Genomic DNA, 12,328 nt, shown 5'->3' on the forward strand with positions numbered 1-12,328 from the left:
TCCCCTGAGCTTCCTCTTCTCCAGGCTAACCAATCCCAGCTCCCTCAGCCTCTCCTCGTAGGGCTGTGCTCAAGGCCTCTCACCAGCCTCGTTGCCCTTCTCTGGACACGCTCAAGCATCTCAATGTCCCTCCTAAACTGGGGGGCCCAGAACACTGTGTTGTAACAGTGTTTTCCTAACTGTATGATTAAACAGCATAAACTCCAAAGGCAGCATTATTTGATTAATTCCACTGTCCTTTTCAATGATAAAATGATAAACATTCTCATTAAAGAGGTACTCTGAACTCAGCCTATTAAAACCTTAGCTATTCTATCAAGTTTAGGGATGGCATCTCTGTTTTTGTGTTCTTTCTGTCCAAGACCTGAAATCAAAGTAACAGTCTAGTGGTAGTGCACTAGTTTGAAGCTAGCTAGAATGTTTTGGTGAGAAGAACTAGATTACAGGCTGTGAAAGGAATACAGTGGTGAAATGGTGATGTCTACTTCGCTCATAGGCTTGCTGAGATGTATAGGAACAAGAAATAAAAACGTAGATAACCACATCTCTCCCACTTCTGCTGGGGAACTGGCTGAGCTGCATCTTAGTCTCTAACCTCACCCTCCATTTGGACTAATCCACTTTGCTTCCTAACCCCCTTGCCGAACCTCTATTCTTCTTTGGGACTGGGGTAAGGTTGAGAGGGGTAGGGGGAAGGTGAAAGGGTGGTTGAGAGACCCTCCTGGGGACTCAGGTTTCTGGGAGAGGAGTTGTGTTTCTGTATTACCTTTTACCTTGCATATTTCTGTCTATATCTGTACTCTAAGTATCTGCTTGTATATTGTACCAGCTGTAAATATAAGCTTCATTCATATTTCCAGAGCTGGCTGAGTCTAGTCTGGGTGATTTCTAAAGCGTGGGAGGGCGGGGAACACCCAAACCATCACAGATAGACTTGTGTTGCTATGGAACAAATCCTTATTTTATGAAATGGGATGCACGAAGCAGAGACACAGAAGATTTGATTTCAGAAAGATGAAACGTTTAATCGCTTCACTCTCATTGAGCAATTTACATGGCACACTGACTTTCAGTACATTTTTTATTCTCCAAATATGTATCACAGTATCACCAAGGTTGGAAGAGACCTCACAGATCATCAAGTCCAACCCTTTACCACAATTCTCAAGGCTAGACCATGGCACCAAGTGCCATGTCCAGTCCTGCCTTGAACAGTCCCAGGGACGGTGACTCCACCACCTCCCCGGGCAGCCCATTCCAGTGTCCAATGACTCTCTCAGTGAAGAACTTTCTCCTCACCTTGAGCCTAAATTTCCCCTGATGTAGCTTGAGGCTGTGTGTGCCAGATGTATTTCAAGTGCTCTCCCCAAGAGGTGAAGACATAGAGTACCAGTACCTCTTGGCATGGAGGTTTGCAGAGGTGCAGGCAGGATCTCTTGCACATGTGCAGAGAGCACAATGTTGGTGGCACTTCTCAGGACATCGTGAGGCACTTAATGCCTTCTCTTGGTAAACCTGAAGCATTTAAGTTTCCAGATAGTTTAAGCTCAAAATGGCAGGGCTAAACTGGTCTAAAGCACAAGACAGAGCAGAGCAGTGAGGCAGAAACAGCACAATTGCTTGCAACTTAGCTGACTATGTTGTTTGCCCCAGTATAATGCATCCTTTGGCCATAGAACATTTGCAGAGCTGACCCAATTAGGTGAAACCAGGGCTTGCTTACCCATATTTGGGCAAGACACTCACAAGTGCATAAACACCTGTGAGTACCTGTTCATCAATTTGGAAGGGGACATATGGGCCCAAGCCTTTGTTTTCCCCCTGCCCTTGCTCCCCCCATCAACAGAAGGGTGGGGCAAGTTAGGACATGTTTTAGGCCTATTAGCCTTACAGGACAAGTACACACCTTCAGTGGTTTGAGTCTGCTGATTTGTACTGGAGAATAAAGAGTATCCTCATTTGAAAAAATAGCTAATTAAAAAAAACAATTCAGTTCTGTTTCACTAGATGGATACAGAGATAGCTGTGCCAGTCTAGAACCTGTCACCATACATGTTACATACTTCCTTACTCTTTTAATGGTTTTGTTGAAATGGTTTTAGAATCTCTTATTTTAAAGGCCCATAAAGAATCAAGAAGTCTTGCAAAGAAATATTAGGCAGAAAATTCTGAACTTCTGTTATGACACCACATAGACTGAACCATATTTTTTGTGTCATTTTTCCTAGCTTTAAAATGTGGGGAAAAAGCACATTCTCCTACTACCAAATTGGTAAAGACATTAATGGTACAAAACCAGAAAGTGTTAAATACAGACAAAAAAGACACCAGATTTGTTGTGATTTTTTTTTTCAGAAGAAGGTGACTTTCTGACAAAGACAAAGCACTGCTGGAGGAGCTAGGGCAGGGACAACTGTTATTTGTTGGAGGAGCTGCAGAAGCAAGGTTACACTTCTAATGCAGCTATGGCATAACTGCTTTAATGAGCTCTTTAAGCACTAAACCCTGATTCTTTCAAAAGAAGGCCCTGGTTTTGATTCTATTCACATTATGGATCCATATGTAGTGGTGAATTGTTATTGACGTGAAAGCCTTACCAGTGTGAGCATCACTAGGTCTAATGAACAGTCAGTGAAGATTCTTTGGAAGTATGTTTCAGATTATTTTAGCTGATATGCAGTGGTTGCTTGTAATGAACCTAGTACTTTGATACTATAGGCTGTAATTTTCTGTGTTTAGGTTTATCTCCACAGTAGCTAAAAAAATACTCATGTGGGGTCTAAGAAACTCTGAGAATGACTTAAATGGGCATCTCAGTTTGATGCAGCAGTCTAAGTATGCACTTCAAATGCAAAAGTACCAAGTTTTACTGTGAATTCTAGTTTGTACAAATGTGAAGAGACCTGCTCTATGCCTTAAGTGCAACTAAAAGTGGAAGGTCTTTTTTTGGGGTCCTGTAAGCCCTTAGAGATGGCAATTTCCCCTGCTGGGCAAGAGGACTGTAAATATATTCTCTACATGATTGTAAAGAACATAACACTGTGCTGTTCAGTGATGTTGAGTACTCTGCTGTGAGGTCAGCATTCACAGTGGCAGTCAACAGCCACTGCAGGTAGTGGCTTTTGAATAAAAGGTCATGTTTTTCAATAGCCTCATTCTAACTGAAAGTCTGAAAGCTTCTTGGAACTTCTTGATCTCTGCAGTATAAAATCTGAAATACATGAGAAAAAGAGTTTGACAGGTAGACACACTGCAAAAAATCTCTTCAGGTTGCCAATTCTTCTGTTCATTTGAGACCTAGGGGAGAAACCCTATCTCAGCAGAAGTTGGGCTAAGTTTTTCATTTACTTCAGTGGATTCAAGGTTTATCCTTGATATTCTAAGAATAAATCTACAAAGACCACCTCTCTCTTAGTACTCTGGGAGTTTATTGTTACTGTAATGGAAGTCAGCACTCCTCCCACAGTGCTGAGTAAAAAGCATTCCAGATGAGTAAGAAGTAGACCTTATAATCAGGGATTGCCAGAGAGATGGAATCGCAGTCTACCCAAAGCAGGAGGTGTTTACTACAGCAAACAGCTCCAATTATGTATTACTATGTTTTGTAAAACCCGATTTCCAGATCTGTTTTATTATTTTATGCAATTCTGCCTTCCCTATCTGGAACACCATACAGTGCAGGTGGCATTCATCTTACTTGGCTTTACATTGTCACAGCATGAGCCCGTGCTGGTTACTCAGGCTGCCTTTCTCTCTATAGAGCACAATGGGCATTTTGGAGTACAGTCCACCTGTTGTGTTTCAGATGTGGGAAGACCCTTAAATGGTGATAGTAAAATTCTGTCTCCCTTCAGAGAGATGGAAAACCTGTGACAGATATTAAATCTCTGACAGGCATTTAGGCAGAGTATCTCATTCACATTCTCACTTGTTCTGCTTCTCCTGCTTGCACTTGAAGCTCTGCTGCGGATTGTATCTCTGTGAATAGAGATGGATGGATCGCTGTTTTGCTGATTGTTTTGACACAGTCTGGAATTTCATTTCCCTAGAAAAGTAATCTAAAAGGCTAAGTAAACTAAAATGTACAATCTTCAATAATTTCAAATCTTTCAAAGAACACTTTGATATCAAATGAAGGGGCACATACAGATTTTTAGCTAAAAGGCAAGTGTCTTTTATGCATATGTGAAGGAATCTCACAAGAAAAAGTTCCTTTAAACAGAAATGTACTGAAAATGAAACACTTTGGTGTTAAAAAAGGGGGTTTAATAACCATTTTTAAAAATCCAGTTCTGTGTTTGTAGATCTGACTGGCAATTTCTTCCTGAGAATATCGAAGCAACACTCTCAAATTAGGAATCAACCTACACACCTCTCATCTTCAGGTGCCACTGTAGTAGGTGTCTAGGTCATGGTTCCCACAGTGGACAAAGGAAATTTGTAAAAAAGTTTTTCATTACCACCACAGGATTTAGGGCACTCAGTGGGGACTTGAATACATAATCTTCAGCTGCAAGTATTTATTTACACACAGAATCTTCCAATGTAAAAAGCTGTAAGAGGATCGTTTTAGAAACCCCAGTTTTGGGGTTTCTAAAGCATATGCTACAGACACATGCTTTTAAACCAATGCTTTCAAGGATGTTGCAACTTTGAAAACAGCCTTCAGCTTCCTGGAGCACTCTAAGCACTTGGCTAGTGGCCAAATCAGAGCTTGCAAGACAAGGGAGAGTATCTATATAAAATTTCCATTGGATGGGCAGAGGTGCCAAACACCAGGGGAGAGTTCAGAGATGGCAGCTCACGGTGACTCCTTTCTGAGCAGCACCAGGTTCAGGCACAGAGCCTTTTCCTGGCATGCTCCACGGAATTGCCAGGATAACTCCTGCTTGGTTTCTGTGAATATCCTTTTCAATGTATTTCCATGTAGCGTAAAGACTGAGCTCCCAGCTCAGGCTTGGGAACTCCAGTGACAGACAGAGCATGTTGTGGGTTTCATCCTTAATTTCTCTGGGTTCAGATTCTTACCTGCAGGAGTTAGAGGAACGCTGAGACATAATTAGGCATCAAATCTACAAAAATCTATTGTAGGCAGCCATGAGATAACATCTTACTCAAACAAAGAACTTACAAAAACCCTGAAAACTTATAAAAGAACAATCATAAACCCCCACCCAGTGAGTAGATTTGGTAAGGACCACTTCTTGCAATAAACTCATCACTGTTTGGTTCCAAATTCATCCAGTAAACAAAGCAGCTCCTAAAATACTTGCATTAATTTAATTAAAACCAGACTGTGTAGGGGTAAATGATGGATTCAGCCATTCCTTTCTGCTTATTTACAACATAAATTCATCGAGATGATGAAATGACACAAAATTATGAGGGCCCATCACCACTGCACTTTTTTCAGTGTCATGGTTGAATTAAATTCTACCACCACCAGGTAATGACATGCTTTTGCAAGGATTACTATAATTCAGTTTAATACTGTGAGTAAAGCCAAGAAAAATCAGCACTGCGTACACCAACAACTCTATTCTTGCCAAAGTCCATATTTGCATTTAACAATAAAATAATTTCAAAGCCTCTGAAAAATCAGTTCTTACCAATAGTTTAGAATCATTGAGTGCAAGAACTGAGGAATGGCATAATCCTTATAAATTTCTATTTAGTTTACACTTTCTGCAGTTCCAGTGAATTTGCCTCCAGTGAAGCAGTTTTGGCAAATTTGATCAATATTTTTATCAATAAACCAGAAAAAAACACTAAAATTTCTAAAAGGAATGGATATCCTTATACTGTGTACATGTAACTTATAGACCTTGAAATACTTCATTAAGCCCACAAAGTGGAAATTAGACACAGGGGGTGTATACATAATGTCCTTGTGCAATAGCAGTATTTCCTAGAGTGAAGTCTTTAGGAACAAGCAAAACGTTTATTGTATCTGCTTCTTGGACCCAAAGGGAACATAATATCCTTCATGTCTCTTACTGCTTGACAGACAAATCTATCCCAACTGTTGCAGGTCTTTCAAATTCTTCACTGAAAGGCTCATCAAACACTGAAATAGGCTGCCCTGGGAGGTGGTTGAATAACCATCTTTGGAGGTGCTTAAGTTTAACAGATGTGGTATTAAAGGACATGGTAGAATTAGATAACAGTCAGACTCAATGATCTTAAAGGTCTTTCCCAATCAAAACCTTTCTAAGACTCTGTGTTTTAGTAATTTTATATATAGGAGCTGGTTTTGGAGCCCTTGCTTCTCACCCAAGCTAATCTTTCCATAGTGGCTGAGAGGTATAGTTTCCTCTTCAGATCTCAAGCAAGGGGACAGTTTGCAATCCATGGTACAGTCACAGATTATATCTTGGCAATCCATCTTCTGATCTAGAAAGTTGGGGGGGAGGGGTTGTTCTTATTATAGCAAGGAAGACTGTGAGTTTGTCAGTAGAGAGAAAGATTTTGTACTTATACAGTATCCCTGAACCTCACTTATTTTGTCCATTCTGCTGAGGCCTCAAACTCTCAAAATCTCTGGGACCATTTCAGACCACACTTCATAGTGTTCACCTCACGGGCTCTGAAAGCAATGCAACCCAGAAAGATCCACTCAGTTCTTACTTCCTTTCACTCCCAAAATCTTTGCTGTGTCTCATTCTCTGAAACTCATTTCTTCATATAGCTTATGTTATGGCAGCAAGTCTTGATGCTGCTTTCCATCTTTCCCATTCTGCCCTGGTTAGTTATGAAAATACTTGGGTCTAAACCAGAGAACAGAAATCACAGATTACTACTGACAGTTGATGCTGCCTCCAGACACAGAAGAAGGAAAGAGAAAAGTTCAGGGTCATATAATGGAAAAAAGACCAAGTGTTGAAGAAAACTCATAAAACTCGAAGGAGAAAGGAATCTATGAAGAGATGCCTCTGAAGCCATGTAGTGGCAGTACCATAAAAATTTAACTTTCTTAAGATGTTAAGTGGTAGAGGCTGGGACAGCTTGAGTAGATCGTGCCACAGCTCCAATTTGTCCATCCTTGTGCTGAGATCTTGCTGTGGCAAAGCAGGGCCTTTTTGTTCTCGTGGCTTCTGCTGAGTGCAGTCACAACACCTCACCTTCTCAGCACTCCACAGCCATGTCCTCATATCTACTAACAGAGACTGCAAGAGCAGCTACAGCTGCTCCTAGGAGACTCCTGCAGTGTGTTTTCCAGGGAGCACAGCACATGAAAGCCCTTCTTCAATGCACAAACCCAGTACATAATTATGGCTTTGCTTTGGTTACTCACAACTCATAATTTTCATAGTTATTGTGATAAGCCCATTTAGCAGTTGAGGGGTATCACAAGTGGACCTCAAAAAAAAGCACCAAATTCCATCTTATGTAGCAATCCTTGCTTCGGTTCTCTTCCTCAGAGTCATTTTTACCATTTCTCATGTAATTTTAACCACACTTGAAAGGGACAAAGTGACTGAACGCTCAGAAATAACTTGTATCAATGTGTAGATGTTTTCATAGAATCATAGAATCAACCAGGTTGGAAGAGACCTCCAAGATCATCCAGTCCAACCTATCCCCCAGCCCTAGCCAGTCAACCAGACCATGGCACTAAGTGCCTCATCCAGGCTTTGCTTGAACACCTCCAGGGACGGTGCCTCCACCACCTCCCTGGGCAGCCCATTCCGATGGGAAATCCTCTCTCTGTGAAGAACTTCTTCCTAATATCCAGCCTATACCTACCCTGGCACAACTTGAGACTGTGTCCCCTTGTTCTATTGCTGGTTGCCTGGGAGAAGAGGCCACCCCCCACCTGGCTACGATGCCCCTTCAGGTAGTTGTAGACAGTAATAAGATCACCCCGAGCCTCCTCTTCTCCAGGCTAAACAGGCCCAGCACAAGCCTGTGATGGGTCATTGGTGTGACAAGTAAATTGGGATCATTGAATAAATTACTGTACCAGAAATGAGAATTAGATCCCATGGCAAAACCAGACATTCCTCCCGAGGCCACCGCTGAAGCAGCATCCCGGTTTGAGGTGGCTGGGGGGGAGGATTACCAGGGAGGAGTGGTCCACGCTGCTGTAAGTGGGAAGTTCTTTGTGGCCGCTGTTCTGGTTAGCAGTGTGCTCGGCCTGTGGTTGGAGCACCTGTCAGAATTTCTGCCTGGCAACAGCCCCTAACCTGCTTCAGACATGCGTGGGGCAGCTGCTGCCTCGTGGCAGCTGCGTCTATTAAGGGGTTTGGAAGCGCAGACATTTTGAGAGCCGTTGGTGGGCAGGAGGCTGCCTGGGCGCCCAGCGCTGCTTTGGCTTATTTTGCTTAAATATTTCTCGTATTCGATCTCAAAGTGTGCCAGAACTATTTTTAACAAATTTGGTGCCGTGACTCTGATCCTCGTTGCTCTGAGCTGGTACTAAGGCTCTGGAAAAGGCGCCTCCGTCTCAGACGGTTCTGGGGCTGAGCTCAGGCCGCTTGGATCCGAACGCAGGTAGAATAAGCAAAAGGAAAAGAAACCTGTAATTTTTGTGCACGAAGAGCCAAGCAAAGGCGCCTGCTGTCCCTAAGGAGTACGTGAGTACCGTTTTTTTCGCGGGTTCTGCTTGGTCGGGGAATTCGGGTTCCTGGAGTGCAAACGAGTGAGACGCTTAATGGCGGGCGAAGCGAGTGCGGGCCCTTTAGTAGCGCAGTTCCCATGTCGCCCGAGCGACTGGGTCTCGAACAAGGGGCAGCGAGTGTGTCTATGTAAGAAGGCACTCCAGAAGCGGTTCCTGGAAGTGCAAAAGGCGCTCCAGAAGACATGGGAGTTCGGGTTCCTGGAAGTGCAAACGAAGGCACTCCAGCAGACATGGGATCCAAAGCTGCAAACACAACAGGAAAGGATTAGGTTACCTGACATCCCGCCTGAGGTTGGGGGAGGCAGGGAAATTAGGAGGGGAACATTATACGGGATTCCTGCCAGGGCTAGCCGCGGAGAGCTGCCCCTGATCCCCGCCCGGTGCCAGGGCTAGCCACGGAGAGCTGACAGTAGAGGGGCAGGCTGAGGTGGGATCCCGGGGCGCACCAGCGGCCCGGCCCGCCCGCGCCGCCCGGCCGGGGAGGTGGAGCGTGGGCGTCCGTGCTAGGACTCGAAAGAAGGGGCTTTATTTAATTGAGGCTCCAATGTTCCGGAGTGGCGCAGTCGGGCGCTGCAGCCGATCCTGGAGAAGCCGGCGGGAGCCCTGGGGAGAGTTCTATTTGTGAAGGGCCGGGCGCCCCGGAATGGGTTCGCCCCGAGAGAGGGGCCCGCACCTTGGCCTTTAAGAGAGATATCTATGGGCGGACGCCTGCCAGGAGTAGGGTTTGTGTCCGTACCTCTAAATTCAGGTGGTGTTAGAGAATTTAAGAAATAAATGGGGAATCTTTGAGAAGATCCCCTGGGGTTGCTGAGAAAATTTGATCAATTTTTAGGACCCTTCATTTATACGTGGGATGAATTGCAATCAATTCTAAGGATTTTATTTACAGTAGAGGAGCGGGAAATGATTAGAAGAGCTGGAATGAGAAATTTGGAACACAGGCATCAACGGGGTCCTGCTGGAGAGGTTAAGTGGCCCTTCCAGAGGCCAAACTGGGATCACCAGAATCCAGCACCAGGAATTCACATTTTTAGTAGATTCCAGAGCAGAAAGATCTACTATACACACTGTTCCTTTAGGATGTAGGGAATCTTTAGAGAGAATGCAGGTGTTTGGAGCAAAAGGAGAACCTTAAAGAGGTGGAGATTGAATCATCTACTAAATTTAAAATTGGAATTTTTTTTTTTAGTCCCAGAAGCAGAATATAATCTACTAGGATGGGACTTGATGGTAGAGTTAGGAGTCAATTTAGAGGTTAGTAGGCAGGAAATAAAAGTAAGATTATGTGTCCTCACTGCAGAAGATGAAAAAGAGATAAACCCTGAGGTTTGGTACATTCCAGACTCTGCAGGAAAATTGCATATCAAACCTTTAGAGGTTAAAATTAAAGGTCCATCAGAGCTGCCTGTAAGGATAAAACCATATCCTATATCCCTTGAAGGAAGAAGGGGATTGCAACCCACTATTGATAGGCTGTTGGAACAGGGAATACTAGAACCACATATGTCCCTTCATAATACACCAGTTTTACCTATTAGGGACGTACAGATCAGTACAAGATTTAAGGGCAGTGAACCAATGAACTCTTACTCAGTTCCCTGTGGTGGCAAATCCATACACCTTATTAAGTAAATTGTCACCTGAGCATACCTGGTGTAGTGTAATAGATTTGAAAGATGCCTTTTGGGCTTGCCTTCTTAAGGAAGAGAGTAGAGAATACTTTGCCTTTGAATGGGAAAATACAGAAACCTGCAGAACTCAACAGCTGAGATGGACCGAATCATTTTGGGCAAGCTTTGGAACTGATACTGCAAGATTTTGAAGTTGATCCTGATGTAACTGTCTTGCAATATGTAGGTGATTTACTGTTACTAGGGAAAGAACAAGAGAAAGTCAGGAGAGAAAGCATTAAATTATTGGGGTTGGTTTTTTTTTTGGGGTCAAAAGGATTAAAAGTGTCAAAATAGAAACTGCAGTTCACTGAAGAAAAAGTGAAATATTTAGGACATTGGCTGGAGAAAGAGGAAAAATTGTTAGATCCCCAGTGGGTTAAGGGAATATTGGACTTGCCACCCCTGAAAACTAAGAGGCAAGTTTGGCAACTTTTGGGATTGCTAGGATACTGTGTTGCTGCTGTTCTGGTTAGCAGTGTGCTTGGCTTGTGGTCAGTGCACCTGTTAGAATTTCTGCCTGGCAACAGCCCTTAACCTGCTTTAGACATGCGTGGGAGGCGAGGGATAGCTGCTGCCTCGTGGCAGCTGCGTCTATAAAGGGGTCTGGAAGCGCAGACATTTTGAGAGCCGTTGGTGGGCAGGAGGCTGCCTGGGCGCCCAGCGCTGCTTTGGCTTATTTCGCTTAAATATTTCTCGTATTCGATCTCAAAGTGTGCCAGAACTATTTTTAACAAAATTGGCAGCCTGTCCTTGAGCTCGCCCCGGGCATGGCGAGGTTGAGAGCCCGGGGCGGGCGCTGGCGATCGTAGTCGTGGGGCTTTGGAGGGATGGCTGTCGGTGACGGGAGCCTGCAGAACTTCGCGTGGGGCCCGCGGGGCTCCCCGCAGCGCACGATTCTCCCGAGGCCGCAGCGCTGACCTCTCGTCCCTCCGGGTGCGTGAACGCCCCAAGGCCTTCCAGGAACCTGGCGGGCGGAGAGGAGACGTGCCGGCGTCCGCCGTGACGTGTGCGCCGGGGCCCCTCGGCATTGGCGGGAAGCGAAGGGTGTATCCGGAGGGAGGCTGGTGGTTGGCTGCCTTCCTGGGCGTCGGCGCTGAGCTGGACGTCTGCCGGAGGAAGGAGCCGGACCGAGCGGCTGTGCTTCTCCCGTTGCTCCCCTCGCCTCAAGGTAGGTATGACGCTGCGCTGCCCGCCGCACCACCGCGGCACCCGTCGGTAGCCGTCGGCTCCTGTGGCAGCGAGCGCGGCCTGGTGCCTTCAAGGCAGACAGCGCTCTCCGCAAGGCTGCCGCTCCGCCCCGGCCTCCCGCTGCCGGAGTCCCCCACTCCCTGCGCTTCTCCTCCTGCCCGCTTGCGCCTCTTCGCCGCTCTTAATGGGAACGTTTTTTCCCTTCTCGGCATCGCCCTTCCGCAGCTGTGGAGGGTTCCGTGAGAGCCAAAGCCGCAGGTTCGGAGGAGGCGAAATACGCTGGCAGCGCCGGCGCTGTGGTTTAGCAGGGTCTGGAATGGTAAATGGAGGTACAAGTTGCCCCCATAAGTGTATCCAGCTTTCTTTAGAAACAGGATCGTACTCAAACATTGTGCTGCAATCAAATACATTGCCATTACTTTTATTGCTTTGATACTCAAAACTATTTTAGTAACAGTGGAACTTAAGGATGGGTGGAATAGCTACCACAGCATGAATGGTGAAGAACTCATGTTTGGCTCTCTGGCACAGCTGATATGCTGGCGAAGCCGGGGAGGATTCTCCATCTCTGCAGGCTTTGAATTCTAAAATTACTTTCACCTTTACAACGAGATAGCTGTATCTCTGTGGCTAAGCCTGAGCATACACAGGGAGGCATGTGTACGAACTTCTGGCCGGCCAGAGGTCATGCAGAGTGCTGACTGCCATGATACCTCTTCACATGTGTAAATGTGGGGCAGCTCACTCCCTCCTGAAAGGGGCATTTGTATTCTTGTTGGACTCCTCTGCACGAGGGAAATTTCCTTCACTGTAGGCTTAGGTATGAACTGCACTTAGCATTAAAGTG

General features: G+C 45.2%; 1 protein-coding gene across 4 annotated transcripts in view; it reads left to right on the top strand.

Moving 5' to 3' along the window:
- Positions 1-8,280: 8,280 nt before the first annotated feature.
- Positions 8,281-12,328, top strand: part of AASS (aminoadipate-semialdehyde synthase) — a 32,663-nt gene continuing 28,615 nt past the window's right edge. The window contains exon 1 of one of the 4 annotated variants that reach the window (XM_064142037.1): positions 8,281-8,576. The gene's annotated coding sequence lies outside the window, so the exon portion shown is untranslated. Of the gene's footprint in view, positions 8,577-11,311; positions 11,462-12,328 lie in introns of those variants that run through there. The other 3 variants (XM_064142038.1, XM_064142039.1, XM_064142041.1) reach the window with 3 other exon arrangements.

Source organism: Pogoniulus pusillus, chromosome 4 (genome assembly GCF_015220805.1).
Source record: "Pogoniulus pusillus isolate bPogPus1 chromosome 4, bPogPus1.pri, whole genome shotgun sequence".
NCBI lineage: Eukaryota > Metazoa > Chordata > Aves > Piciformes > Lybiidae > Pogoniulus > Pogoniulus pusillus.